Raw genomic sequence first — 15,725 nt, forward strand, 5'->3', positions numbered from 1 at the left:
GTTGCCTTATTGATTTATTTTTCGAAAACCATTTATTGGTAATTCAGCAGAAAATTGATGAATAATGTTAGTTTTACTTAAGTCAAATAACATGCAATATCGATTATTAAGCTTCAATGATCCATGCATGCACAAAACCCCAAAATCAAAAATAATTAAGCCATAGAACGAAGACATTAAAAATTACATAACCAAACCAATAGAAATTTTTTTAAAAGTACTTTATTTGAAAATAGTCCGATGTTCGAGGTGGTGCTCCGTATGCAGAATCTGATCCTAGTGTCATGAATTACCTGAAAAGTTTTAGACTAATGGAGTGAGCTAATGAAAGCTCAGTATGAGTCGAGCGGTTATTTAACAGACTAAGTATCAAATATAATGAAGCATATTAACATTAACAGAAGAACACAAAGCTATCATTGGAATTTCATATCATTACATAGCCACAATCAAATCGATGTCAAATGATGTATGAGCATGGTATGATGTAAATGATGCAACACAAAAGTTCATACCAACCATCCACTATACACCACGAGTTCCCCATAACTTGTCTACTAAACTCCAAACAATGCGAGCCGAAGCTTAATGTGGATAAACCACTAGTACAGTAATGTAGATAAACTACCAATATATGCAGACAAGTTGCCAATATTGTGGACAAGCCACCAATAACAACAATGCAAATAAAATGCCAATATAATTATGATAAACCACCGATAATAGATTGTAGGTTAATACGCTGCCAGTAGGTTGTGAATACACAATTTGGTTGTAGATAAAAGCTACCAATAATGCGATAGAATTACCAATCTCCTCAATACTCCCAATGTAGTGCACTAATAATAATATAATGCGATAGAATTGCCAATCTCCTTGATACTCCCAATGTAGTGCACTAATAATAATATTGTGGATTTTAACTGTCGTCGATACTTTATGGAACTCCTCCATCAACCACAATAACCCACCTCATGCATACAATCATTAAGGAAAATCACGCTTTTAATTCAGTTTCACTACAATGACACGTTTGACAAGTTTACGGTTAACATATTCATTTTAAAGGCATGCTTAACATGCATATCAATATTCAGTGTTGGTGTATGCCTTGCACAATTTCATTTAACACTAACATTGGCATTCATACATGTTTTCAATAATATACTCAATATCAAATTTGCATATAAATCAACACATTTAACAATCTTTCTAGTATGTGACATAAAACACAATCAAGTCTTATGAGTATACAATTGAACAATATCTTAGCATGTCGAACATTACACAAGCATCCATTAACCAATATTCACGATATATTATCATTTCAAAACATGTCGCAACCAACATTCAATAATCCATAACCATGGCATCTAAACAGACAATCATAAACAACAATTTTACATACAAGCAATCCCAATAAATGGCTTAAACACTCGGTCAATATTTTAGGATACATACCTTTCTAACCAACAAGAAAATTTACCATTTAAACACATTTATACAAATTTTAGACCATTTAAAATAAAGGAAGAGACTCACACTTTATTACACACTTCGCAACACTAAGCCTTTGGAGTCTGTATTTTCGATCTAACACCTTAAGCGTACCTAACACCAACTGATAGGATCTAACACATTTAATATTGTTAAAACCAGCCTTAAAAAACCCCTAAGGGTTTATAAAAATCAATGTTATGCCATAACTTTTCAGATTCAATTCGATTAAGCAACTTACACTAATTTGATGCAAAACAAGGGCGCAAACGAAATCCGACTTCACTACTGATCCGTGATGTTCAAACTAGCACCTAAATCATGATTAAAATTTAAAATTCAGTAACCAAAATCCACATTAAGGCCTTAGAACATTCGGCCAAAGTAAAAACTTCTAACAACATTGAAACTGTGCAAGATCTCGTATAGATCTGCACTTTACTATACACGTTAACTAGATTTGAGTCGTCGAACAAATGCCTTGGTTATCAAATAAATTAGGAACATTTAGATCAGATCTAAAATATAAAAATTCAAGAAACTTACTACTATAAGGGCTAGCAATTAAAAAGAAATGGCAGTCCAAAAACGATGGTGTTCCAAAGGGGCGATAACACCACAAGTGGTAGCAAAAAGAGCTTGATTTGGGAGGCACAATGAGAGATATTTGGACAACCAAAAAGGTTTTTTTTTAGGGATGGAAAGATGATTTATTAGCTATAAAAAGAACAACAAAAAATTGGCACACAAAGAACAAAAGAAAAAGAAAATAGGACTTACTGGCATTATTACAAATACGGAGGAGGGTGAAAATGAACAAAAAAATAGGTTGATTGTAGCAACTTAAAGGTGATTTTAGGGAAGAAAATGGGGTTGGTTTAAGAGGTTAAACAACCAACAAGGTGGCTGGAAAAACAAAAGTAAAAGCTTTAGCAAAGGGGCGACAAAACAGTGTGGAAATCTCATTATTCGGGAAGACACAAGGAGGAAGAAAGAGAAAAAAATTAGGAGAGAATAGGAGAGGAGAGGAGAGAAATGGCTAAGGTATGGAAAGAACTGAGAAAAGCTAAAAAAAAAAAACGTATATACCTAGGGTTTTCACTAGGTTAGACAACACATTTAGGGGTTGGGAGCAAAAATTAATTAATTTGTAAGGAAAGGGATTCGAACTTAATTATCTAAGCCAATCAGTTTGTCTCCTTATTCTCTCTTAACCATTAAGCCAATTACTCGTCCTTGTAATAACCTTACAATATTTATTTTATAAATCAGGGTGAGACCACTCTTTTTTTGTTCACAAACCCGATTATGTTAACCTTTGATTTTTGGAATATGACAGTTAAATCATCTACTAATTAGATCTTAGTTCAATCGAAGAAGAAGAAAGTGTTGAGATTAGAATTAAGAACTTGAACATTAAGCAAGATGAAAAACTATTTGAAATGTTCCCTTCCTATAAATATACTCTCGGTACCTTTGATTTCCCCACCAAATCTAAGGTAGGTAAAAGAAAATCTGGTGTTAACTCTTCTTGAAAAGTGACCAGCCATGCTGTGATGGTTCGATTAATTGGCTTGTTTTAGTGTAAAAGCCATCTTTTGTACATCTTGCTACCCTGTTATTTACTCTAATCTCTACTTCTATTGCTGTAAAATCCTAACAACTCCCAACAAAACCCGATACAAGATATACTTGAACAGTATTCATACAAATCAGGCGTACTATATCTTGATAGTGACTTACGTTCGGCGTGGTCTTAAAGACAATTAGGCTTCCTAATACTTTCTCATATATCTGATAGGCTCTTAGTGATTAAACAAAACTCTAGGGTGTGCTCTTACATAGGTATGCACTTTCTTAGGAGTAATCTTTCTTCACTTGGAAACACTCTACGTTTAATTCTTTTAGATGCCGCCAATAGGCAGATGCTCTAATGCTAATATGTGCCAATATTGTACCTAGTCATCAGGCCAATAAGGTGGCAGGTTATGATACCACAGCTCGCCAAACAGTTTACATACATGCTTTATTCATCTTTTTGGATTTGTCAATTTTTGGGATATGACAACAACATTTAAAACTTTCTGAAATGATTTGCTAACGGTTTCTCTAGACCTATTAAAGTGATGCTTGATAACTAAGTTTTGAAGGATTTGAGAAATGATATGTAAGAAAATTGTCACTTGCTCATCAACAAGCATGTTTCGTGACGACTTCAATTCACTTATAGTTTGTAACACCTCACATAGTTTAAAAAAACAACTTTATCCATCCTAACTTGTTCAATACAAGTCTCGTCACTAAAATGTACAAGTCATTTCACATAACCTCGTTATGCATAAAAATCTAAAATATAGGATCTAATCCTTGGTCTATAAGTATTTAAGCTAGAGACGACGCCCAACATAACTAAAAACCAACCCGTAACTATGCACATTTGCAACCATAATTGTAATGCAAGATCAATTCTTTTTCACCTCTTATTTTGTACTATTAAAGGCAAATGTGCTATTATAAATTGATGTGTCATACGCTAATTATGAATAAATAAGTTTAAAATGTTAAGAAAACATTATGGAATTAGAAATATAAAAAAAATATGCAAAATAAAGTTGGTCAAACCTAAGCAATTCTGAAATTTTCAATTAGCAAGCAAAGTTTCAATTGATAACAATCAATTTGTTTATTACTTCTGCAATATGCATGTTAAAATTTTTGGAAATCAAGTTATGCAGGTTTCAGCTGCATTTGCATTTTCATTTTCCAACATGTAATTTCGATCATATTAAATGTAGCATATTTAATTCATTTCCATTTTCATTCAATGAACACCAATTTTCAGTTGTAATTAAGCTAATCTTACAGACCATTTGCAGAAAATTGAACACAGAACAATATGACATATTGGGCAATCAGTTCATTTTCAGTTTATAACATTGGCAACAATTGAACACAAAACAAATTGACACCTAAGAAACCAGTTAAAACAATTATAGAAATGCAAATTACAGTCAAACAATTACAGCAAAACAATCAAACTAATACCTTATACTAAATTTTAAATTCATGACAAACAATTCATTCTCTCATTATTTTTACAACCATTTTAGCCATATCAAACTTCTGCTAAATATAAGTTACAACTATTTGATTAACATGTATGTGAAAATTTTGGAAATTAACTTATGCTAAATCAATTTAACCATTTAAAGAAGTCATTAAAGTAGAACCAGATACAAGTGATTGACAGGAGATATTTGACATAGCTGACTTGTGTTGAAATAGAAATACATTTTCATGAAAAGTAACATGACGAGAAATGTATATTGTACTTGAAGAATCACAAAATCGATACCTTTTGTGGATTGGAGAGTAACCAAGAAATGTGCAAGGTGTGGAACGAAATTGAAGCTTGTTAACATTATAAGGCCGAAGATTAGGGAAACACAAGCAACCAAAAATTCTAATAAAATAGTAGTCTGGTTTGACATTAAACAATTTTTCATAGGGGGAGACATATCTTAAGAGAGCAGAAGTTAACCTGTTTATCAGATACACCACACTACTAAAAGCTTTATTCTATTATGTCAATGGCATGGAAGCATGCTCAAGTATTGAGAGGCCAGAAAAAACAATATGTCGATGCTTTTGCTCAACCAACCTATTTTGCTCAAAGGTATAAGAACATGTTAGCCGATGTATAATCCATTATTGTGTCAGATACGAATTCAACGCTTAAAACTCACTTCTACCATCTGTTTGAAGAACTTTAAGCTTGTACCTAAGCACTCTTTCAACTTGTCTATGAAACTGAGAAAACACAGTGAACACCTCGGACTTCATCTTCAAAAAATAAAGCCAAGTGTATCTAGTGTAGGTATCAGTAAACGCAACATAGTACTTAAACCCATTCAAACCAATTGGAGCAGGACCCCAAACATCAGCAACCACTAGTTGTAGTGGAGCATTGTACTTAGATAAAGATGAAGAAAATGGTAATTTGTGTTATTTTCCCAAGTGGTATACTACAATGCCTTGACGCCTTTTGAAGTATAGTATTACAAGGGTGGCCTAGTCTAGAATGCCACACATTCAAAGGAAAAAACCTAGTAACAACATAACACTATGGAGAATTAGCAGCTTCAGGAGTATTAACAGTACTGTTTAAATGCAACCTGTAAAGTCCATTATGAACGAATCCAAGAAGAAGCACCTTTCGAGTCTTAGATCACGAACCTGACATTAAGTGGATAGGAACTCAAACAATACCTGATTGTCCTTAGTAAATTTGGACACAGACAACAAGTTTTTGGTTATACCAGAACAAGCAATAAAGACCTCATAAACAATGGTCGAAAACGCATAATCAGAGATGATTGACCAGTTGAAAGAATAGGTAAAGTAGAACTATTGCCAACAAACACCTTACCTGGACCATTGTAGGGTACGCTTTCTCCTATTGAGGCAGTTGAATGTGTGAGGTGATAAGTTGCACCAGAATCAGGGTACCAGGCATTATCACCAACAGTTTTCGGTATGGCAATGTATGCTTGAGGATTGGAACTTAAAACATGAGCTGGAGAAGTAGGAGTATTTACAGACAATGGCATTCCATTAAATGGATTTGACCAAGAAGTTGTCAAAGGAGCTGAAGTTTGTGAGAATACCCAGCTACCATGCAAGTTTGGAACAGACACTGGAGAGGGTGCAACAACCATAGGTGGACTGAAGGAAGGCACAAATGACGGTACTGATACCTCATTACCAAACCACAAATATTAGCTTGCGGAGGAGGCCAATAACTAACACTTTTGTAGTTTGCATCAAAGCTATAATAACATCAATCAACAAGGTGACTAGTTTTCCCACACAACTAACACTGGATACGCGATGAGCAACCACGACCACGAAGTGCTCTAGTAGTTGAGGAAGGGCGATAGGCAAGAGGTTCTATGTTATCAACATTTGTCGCAACTTGTTGATGAGTAACAACATTGGTTGACACAGGAACATCAACCACTAGAACTTGTTGTCTTGCTTCAGCATCAAGAAGCATAGTTGTTACACCATGAACACTGTAGGGTATTTGGCTTGTCGTGATAAATGTGATAATAGACTCGTAGTCAAGAGAAAGACTGTTGAAAATGGTAGTGACATGCTCATGTTCACTAATAAGCTCTCCACAACTTGCAAGATTATCAGACTAACTCTTAATTTTCATTAAGATTTCCTTCATCGAAAGATCTCCTTTGCATTGAGAATGAAGGGAACGTCTATAGGACATCAATTGAGATATGGTTTACTACCATAATGATTAGCAAGAGCATTCCAGATTTGAGCACTAGAATCCATACCAATAAGATGAGGAAGAACACCCTGACTAACAGAAGACAAAAGCCATGAAGCAAGGGCACTGTCTTGCTGTTTATAGCGAACAAAATCAGGATTCTCTTGAGGCACAGCATCAGCATCGGAGACAAACTGCGAAGGAGGAACCGCCTGAATATCAAGAAACAGTTGTAGCTTATGAGTCTTGACAACAAGAAGCACCTGCTGACGCCATAATAGGTAATTGAGATCGTTGAGAAGAATATTGATCTTCTTGACTGAAAACCCATTATCAAATACAACTACTGATGTAGCAAATGGGCTAGGAGAGGCCATGACAGAGATCACAGGTACTCAGAGGATCAACTCCGCGTGGAAAAAGACATATGATACCATGTTAACCTATAGCAAAGAATCATAAAAATGAAAGAACCAAGAATAGTATCCGCATTGAAAGCAATATTGTTGAAAACAAAGCTTATCTCAAATGAATACAACAAGGGTTTTTATACAAACAAAACCAACTGATAGTAGTAATTGTTTTAACTAAACCTTAACAAAACTTGAACAAACTCAACAGCTCTACTAATCTAATACTCTAACAAGACTTTTTTAAAAATTTTACTTTTAAACAAACTTATTCTATCCCAAAAGTTTCTTCCTCGCAATCTTACAAATCTATTATCGTTCATAAACTTAAATATATTTTTAAGTTGTTTATATTTCATCAATAATTTTTATTTAATATGAATATTACAAATATATTATCTTTCATAAATATAAGTATATTTTTAATTGTTTATATCTTTAAAATCTTATTTCATCAATAATTTTAATTAATATATAATTATTTAAATAATAAAAATTATATAAAATACACGAATGATTTATGCATAGCGTGGGATAAAAAACTAATATACATTTAAAAGCAATGTTAGTATATACTAACAGTGAATTCGATAATTTCATGTGTTAAAACTTTTAATTATATGTATATATAAATTTATACATGCAGATAGAGGGTATCCAAGGGACTTTGTCCCTCTGATTAAATGGACACATTGTTTTTTTTAGCCCTTGTCAAAAATTAAAATTTTAGTTTAACTTTTAATTAAATGAAAAAAAGTAATAATTTAATTTAACATAAATTTCTTTTCTTTAGTCCCTCGAATTTTATAATACCTTCTCTTAAACAAAATTTCTATACATAAAAAAAAGGGTTTTCTATATTTTTTAAAACAAGATGACATTGATTCACTATAAATAAATAGATTTATATATAAAATATCATATATCTTATTTTCATTTTATGAAGTCGATGGGGTTTGATTTAGACTTGTTGGTTGGTGATGTAGGCTAGTCTAAGCTTTTCTATTCTGGAAATTAAATAGGTGTTCATTCAAAAGATTATGCTTGGTGGGTTTTCACAAAAACGACACAATTACAGTATATAGATGATATATATAATATTAAAATATGATAACAGTAAGTAATACACCTGTATATATATATTTTTGAATTACACGCTATATTTATATAAATATATTAAAATCTATTATTATGAATAATTAATATACAAATTTTATATTAAATATAAAAGTCTGTAAACACAAAATATACAAATACAATAAAAATGCTTTAAAAAAAATACAAGAGTTATGTTATATATAGTCACAGATATTAGTATTATTATCGAATGAATTATGATTACTACCTAGCAAAATAGTTTGTAAAAGGAAAAAAAGAGAGAGAGAGACAATTCTCCAATCATTTGCCGTTTTGTTTCCATTTTCCACTTTGGATTATCTCTCAACTATTAGAGCACGTTTGGTTCGCTGTATTGGATTAGAGGTGTATTGGATTAGAGGTGTAATGGAATAGAGGTGTAATAGCAAATCAACTGTTTGGTTGAATGTAATGGAATAGAGGCGTAATAGTAATCCTGTGTTTGGTTGAATGTAATAGAGGTGTAATAGCATAATGGAAAAAACTAAAATGACTAAAATACCCTTAGCAGAAATTTGTTTAGGTAAATGATTATTGTTATTGTTATTAAATTTTAATAAGATTATTAATATCAATAATAAATAATTTAATCATATTTTAACATAATTATTATTAAATATATTTTAATTAAAATATATAATTTAATAAAATTCTTAATAATCAATATTCTTATATTAATTTTTCATTTAATTTAGAGAAATTTAAATATTGTTTGCAATATTAGTACGATAATAATATTGATTTTGTGCCTTTGAAACCATTTTCTAACATTAGTCCATTGTTTTTAATATTAAACAATACTTTATGTTATAAACAATATTTTTAAATATAAAGTAAATTACGGTCAAGATTATTAAATTATTAGTAAATTTACTTTTTAATTACTCTATTTAAAAAAAATTATAAAATGATGATCTTAAAATAGGGCAGTAATTGAATGAACAATCCAATGAACCAAACATGATCCTCAATTCCTTCAAGTATGTTTTCAAATCAAAATTAAGAGTATATCTATTTTGTTGACAAATCTAAACTAAGCTTTTTCTAATGATTGGATCGAAAGGGTGAAGAACCCCAATAAACAAGAACAAGTATAACTATTGTTTTCTATGTCAGTGTGATCTTCTAATGCAATCCTATAACTAGGAAGAACCGCATATAATTGGTCGGATTGCGGCTTTGAGATCATCGTAAAATCTTTGCTCCGAAAATCTGCTAGCTCTTCTCCTTGCTGCTGTAGCTATCTTGAGTCTTTCAGACTCGGGCATCTTCACGATTTTCAGGACTGCATCTGCATCTGCATCTGCATCAATTTCAACCCCATAGTGTGGCATTGAAAGGGTTCTGAGCATGTTAACAGACTGATTTGATTATTGATGCAAGAACAAAAATGATAAGAATCGGGTTGAAAAATAGGTAGTATAATCCATGAACAAGCAACAGAATGTGAATCCCATGCTGCGAAATGTAATAAGACCATGTTTTTGCATGGGATAAGCAAACCAGATAGCATATACCCAAACCTTAAGACACTAACATTGCAACAAAGGATAATTATCTAGGCCTATTGAACAGAGGTTTGATTCTACAAGAATGAACATGGTGCAACTTTACGACAAAAACTTGATTGCGATTTCAAGCTGCATATAAAGCAAGCAAAGAAGCAGAATTGGGTTCTAACTGACCATAGTGCAGTGTCATAGTGAACATGTAGAAAGCTTCATAGCTTCTAACTTCATCCGAGTTCGAAAATTAACAGCCTATTGAAAAAAACATGCCTAATATGCCACAAAAGTGAGAACCCTATAGGCCTAGACTAAGGTCATGCAACTGAAAGCTGCAATAGAAGAAGCTGAAACCTATACTAGATGATAAGATAAAACCGATATACGATTTGTACGAGCAACGGTGTAAACAAGTCATCAAGTGAAAGCATTACAAATTGTTCTCTATCAGCAAACATGAAAACTTGCTCTAATGAAAACATTGTTGCAAACGGTTTAAACACGAAAATAGAATCTTCGTCGCAACCCCATGGTACAAATATGTTTCAAACAAAACCAAATAGTAAATGGGGAACAGATTCTGTCTTACAATGAACATGTAAGGCATATATTGAATCGACGTAAACGACATAATGTTGAATTATGATACAATATAACAAAGGATAAGAAAAACAAAGGATAACCAAAGTAACATGAATACAAACAAGAAAAATAGAAGCAATTCATTCAAACTTGTGCTTTAAAATTGTAGTGCACACTCAGCTTAATAAAGGAAAAAAAAGAAAAGGGAAAATCTTGAAAATAATACCTTTTCCTTTCTGATAAGCTTGCAACCTTCAATAGGATCAAAACCAGGAGGCAGATTTCCTCTTGGGATTGGCTCTATCTGCAAAATATAAAAGAGGAAGATGATGTAAATATTGACAATAAATTTTAGCTGCATTTGAAAAAGAGGAGACATCCAAGGAGATCTAAACAGGTTTTATAGTCAATTACATTTTGTTTTTCTTCTTTTGCTGCCCTATATTAGTTTATCTGTCTATATAGGGACACCTTTTCATTGACTTAAAGTAACAAAACTCTCATGCGCTAAGGCTGAAGATTGGTGAAATTTAAGATCCCTTTGATATAGTATTTAATTAGTTTAACAGTAAATGAAATAGACTTGATAGGATTTGCTTTTTGTGCAAACCTCTTTAATATTAAACGTGCCTATCCATAGCTTGATTCATTTTGCAGCCAAAGCCAAGCTATCATTCAATTAGAGAGCTCTATGGGAGAAACAAAACAAAAAACTTAAAGAATGCAATATTTCAACACAAATCCTCATGAGCATATACCCAAAGGTTACTCTAAGAATCTGCCCTGCTCTGTCCTCATAAGTCAAACTTTCCTTTTTCTTTTATTTCTTCAATTCAATAGCAGGAGAGGACCATGGTCATATTAATACTTGCCTTTGGAAATCATATTTTTAAATGACAACAGAAGCAGCAACAAAACTACTCAAATAATAGGGCACTTTACCTTACGTTAAGGCCCTAGATTTAAATTATACTTAAAAGATAAAAGATATTAGCATAAACCATGCACATGGTGACAAATGGAAATAACTTAGCATAAAAGAAGAAAGCTTCTTTGCATATTCATCTATGCTAGTTGATCAAATGGAAATAGTTTAGCATGTCAGAGGACCTAACATTCTTTAGGGCCTAAGATGAAACTTAAATGATATATGACTATGCATGCCAGGACTTTTAACATTCTTTCTCCTTTTATGTTACTAAAACCTTGTCCCTCAGAGAATTTTGCTCTTTTGATCAGGTGATGAAAAGCTAATTAGATCAGTCTCAGCCTTTAGAAGACAATTCTAACTCAATTTCAAACAATGGAATGCACTAAATCTAAATTTTAAACTAAATAAATTAAAAACACAAAAATTTAGGATAATCGGGAAACATAGATAAACATCTGAAGCGTAGAAATTAAAGGAAAGGAGAAAAGGTATTCTCACTGGTAGTAGAGGCGTAGGCGGCGGTGCTGGAAGGTCAAATATGTGAAAGTGATGAAATTTTTGGGTCCTGATAAAATGAAGAGCAAAAACGTATGAGAAGATGGAGCTGAGGGCAAAAATCGATTTTAAGTTCCCAAACGTAAGAGGGAAAAATCAATGAAGAAGAGAAGTAAAAAGATTACCTCTGCAATCAATGGAAGGGAAACGTCGGAGAGGATGAAGCTTGATGAGGGCAAAAAAAGATTACCTCCCTTCCCGCTACTGTTTCTCAGTCGCTGCAAGAACTGGAAGAATGGTGAAGCCCTTTGGCTGTCAGCATACCTTTGGCCGGAAGAAGATGAAGGCGAATCGATTTGGCTGGAAGAAGATGTGAAAACGTGAAGGTGAATCGATTTGGCTTGATTTGAGGATATGAAATCGATGAGAATTTTTTTGGGAGAAGAAGGCAGGCTATTTTGGTCTCAAAATTAAAGAAGAAAACGATGAATAGCCATTACAAACTAAAACCCAGGAATCCCTATTACAGCTGCTGAGGGAATAGGTAAGGAATAGCAAAACCTCCGATTCGGTAAACGGTGAACCAAACGACGTATTGGGTGGGGCCACCGAATCGGGGTGTAATGGATTAGCCATTACACCCAACCAAACATGGTGTTAATGTTTAGACAGACATTGGGACATGCAATTATATACACATATACATATATGTTTTGCTTTTCATACATTTTATTTGTGGTGTTAATATTCATTGATTTTAGCATATTAATAGTCAAAGATTACGGCTTCATTGTTCAGCTATTAAATTTGATTAACAGCAACCACCAATTAATTAAAGTTTGTCTAATCTTCCCAACATTACCTTCCAACCTTAACCTTTTACTCACTTTTGTCTTCTCAATATCCAAGTTTGTCCCTAACCTTTATCTTAAATTTTCACAAGTGATTTTTTAAATTTAAAAGAAGAAAGTCTGGAAAGTAATGTAAATTTTGCAAATTCGAAATAATTAAAAAAGAAAAAGGAGGTTGAGAATTGATGTCTAGAAAAGAGTGTTTTGAAAATTCAGAGAAAAAAGAAGATTAGAAGAAGAAGAAATCAAAGCATGCATGTTTTGGTAATTGCCAAAAATTAGAGAAACAAAACATTAGCATACAAAGCACAAAAGCTGTTAGCTTTCTCGGACATTGTCCCGTTTGCAAGCTGCTGTACCTTAATTATTAAGTCTTAAAGGAACCAACTCACGTAAAAACATGCACACAACAACATCAAATTCGACAATGGTCTTGCTCTCCCCCCCAACCCCAAAATATACATATTAAAATGTGTTCATAGTATTGCTTGTGAAAAGAAAAAGGAAAAAAAAATCACCATCAAAATATAATATATAAAATAGTATATGTAATTTTCATCAACGCAAGTGTAAATAAAAAAAAAAAAAAGATGTTTGATGTTGAAGGGAGAAGTCAAAGGAGCATCCATATTTAACATCATCCCCTAGATGTCAATTTAGCTTTGAGCCCACAAATATGAGAGAAACCCCATCATTGTTTTGGATCCATTTGAGACTTCCATATTCCATTTCATCTTTTATTTTTATTTATATGTACTATGACCTAGATTTTAATGCTATATATGAAACTCATATTGTATAAGCTCAATAAGAGATAAATATTATATTAATATTGTTATTTTTTTACTCTCACCCTTTTTTGGTTGTCTTTTCTTTTATTATATATAATTATTTCCCTTGGTTGTGGTTATATATATATATACATATTAATGGGTTTTATGATTTTTTAATTATGTATCATAAGGCCTGGAATTGTTTTATATACATTTGCTAGGCGAACTTAATATGACACCAAAGTTTTTGTACCTTATGTATTAAATATTCAAATGTAAATATGATCATGTGAATTGATAATTTATTCAAGTGATGAAACGTGTGCCTTATATTTGGTTAATTTCAAGTATTTATGTAAGATGCATTAAGGTAAAATCATGTTCTAGTGTAAGTAATAAGTTGTTTAGCTCAATTGGTTGTACGTGTTTGCATGCATTAAAGAATCCTCTTGCATTATTTTTAGTTTAAACGGATGATTTGAATTCTATTTTTTTCCAAAATGAAACTAAAATTAATTATGAATATCAATTCGCATTAAAACCAACTTTGTTTTCCATAAAAAAAAAAAGTGTAACTTTATTGAGTTAGGAAAACCATAGTAAGTAGTGGATCCTCCGAGTACTTGAAAAGTGGGGTTGATTTACCTCAAATTTAGGGTTTAGGTAAAGAGACAGGGACACTAAGAATTTATGTTGAAAACGGTTAGGTTCAACCTGTTCAGTTTCTCACTCTAATTAATACTCTTTTCCTTCTTTCTTCGGACAACCATAAATGCAACATAATTAGAAAGCAAAAAAAAAAAAATGCATATTCCCATGAAAGTTTTTAGTTGGAAGAGTAACTAATATATTAATTACTGCCATTAATAAATAAATAATTCTAAAATTGAAGCATTTTTAAACAAAAAGAAAAAAGAAAATTCACTAGCTTTAAATGTACGTAAAATTTGAGGAATATTTGCCTCAACGCGTTTTTTTATTTAGAGGGGAAAACTTTGGCATCAATCAACATCAAATTATCTATTATGATTGCCAAATAGACAGATAGGTCACATTCATGATCCATGCCCCATCACATTCCCATCTTTCAACTTATAAATGGAAAAAAAACATGGGATGGTTACTTGAAAAGATGACTCCAACATGCCACCCAAATTAAGCAACACCCATATATATATATCTTCCCATTAAATTTTTTTTAAATAAACGAAAATCAATTATTGGTTGAAATGAGAATGAAACTCAAAAGCATGATTAGAGAATCATTTAAGATAAGAACCAAAATCTTTTTAGATTTAAAAAAAAAACCCTTTGCACAGACCGTACTTACTTCCACCTCAGCAAAACCTGACATATCGACATGCCACGTACCATAACTGAGATATTAGAGTGGATTTGTCACTCATGTCGGCATTAAAAGACAAGGTTATGTTTTAGGTACATTAATGGAGTGATTAATTTAGGGGTTGGGGAGACCTTATTTTCAGGGTCTTACCCCTTTCCAACTCCTTTTGCCTGCTACACCTTACCCGATATTATTTTTTTTCAAAGAAAATGGAGAAAAACCAGTGTGAAAGATATTTAAAAGATGCATGCAATTTGTATAAAATTTCCATTATTTTAGTAATGAGTTTTGATTAAATAAATATAGTAATCGAAATGAAATGTTGTTAAGCATAAAAAGATAGATCACACTGCCCCATATAAAAATAACATATATTCAACTCACAAATTAGCTTTAATTTGCTTTTTTTTCTTCTTCTCTCTTTTCATTTTCATTTATAGGGAACCAAAAAGAAATATAATAATCATAATCATAAAGTAATAAAAATGCAGTATTGATGCAGGGGTAGTGCATGGTTTGATCCCTTACTTTCCGGGTTACCAACGTCTCTTGCCTTTATCATCTTCCTTTTGTTTCTTTCTTTCTCAATAACTATTCAAATTTTACCCCCTTTCTTTTTCCTTCTAATGCTTGGTTTTTCCTTGACCAATCAAGATTTAGAAAAATATATTATTTTCATGTTTAATGAGTAAATCAAAACATATAAATAACAATGATACATGTATATAAAATAGTAATCATATAAAATCCATTAACGGGTTAAATTATTAAATTAGAAAATAAATGTGAAGATGAAGATAGGTTGGACACTAAATATACAAGTTGAAAGGGTTGGGTGGGAAGTGGCCCTAGCTACTTCTTTTTAATAGTCGGCAGTAAGTTGTCAATGTTAAATCTAGTTTTATAACTTTA

General features: G+C 32.1%; 1 long non-coding RNA gene across 2 annotated transcripts; it reads right to left on the reverse strand.

Annotated features, from left to right (window-relative positions):
- Positions 1-9,281: 9,281 nt before the first annotated feature.
- Positions 9,282-11,861, reverse strand: LOC107910061 (uncharacterized). Of its 2 annotated transcripts, XR_001687459.2 has the most exons (3): positions 11,848-11,861; positions 10,645-10,722; positions 9,282-9,634 (listed from the first exon to the last, which is right to left on the reverse strand). It is a non-coding gene; the product is annotated as an uncharacterized lncRNA (long non-coding RNA). The 2 variants fall into 2 exon arrangements; XR_005917242.1 differs by lacking the exon at positions 11,848-11,861 and having other exon boundaries at positions 10,645-10,889.
- Positions 11,862-15,725: the final 3,864 nt, after the last annotated feature.

Source organism: Gossypium hirsutum, chromosome D08, assembly GCF_007990345.1.
Source record: "Gossypium hirsutum isolate 1008001.06 chromosome D08, Gossypium_hirsutum_v2.1, whole genome shotgun sequence".
In the NCBI taxonomy this organism is placed as follows: domain Eukaryota; kingdom Viridiplantae; phylum Streptophyta; class Magnoliopsida; order Malvales; family Malvaceae; genus Gossypium; species Gossypium hirsutum.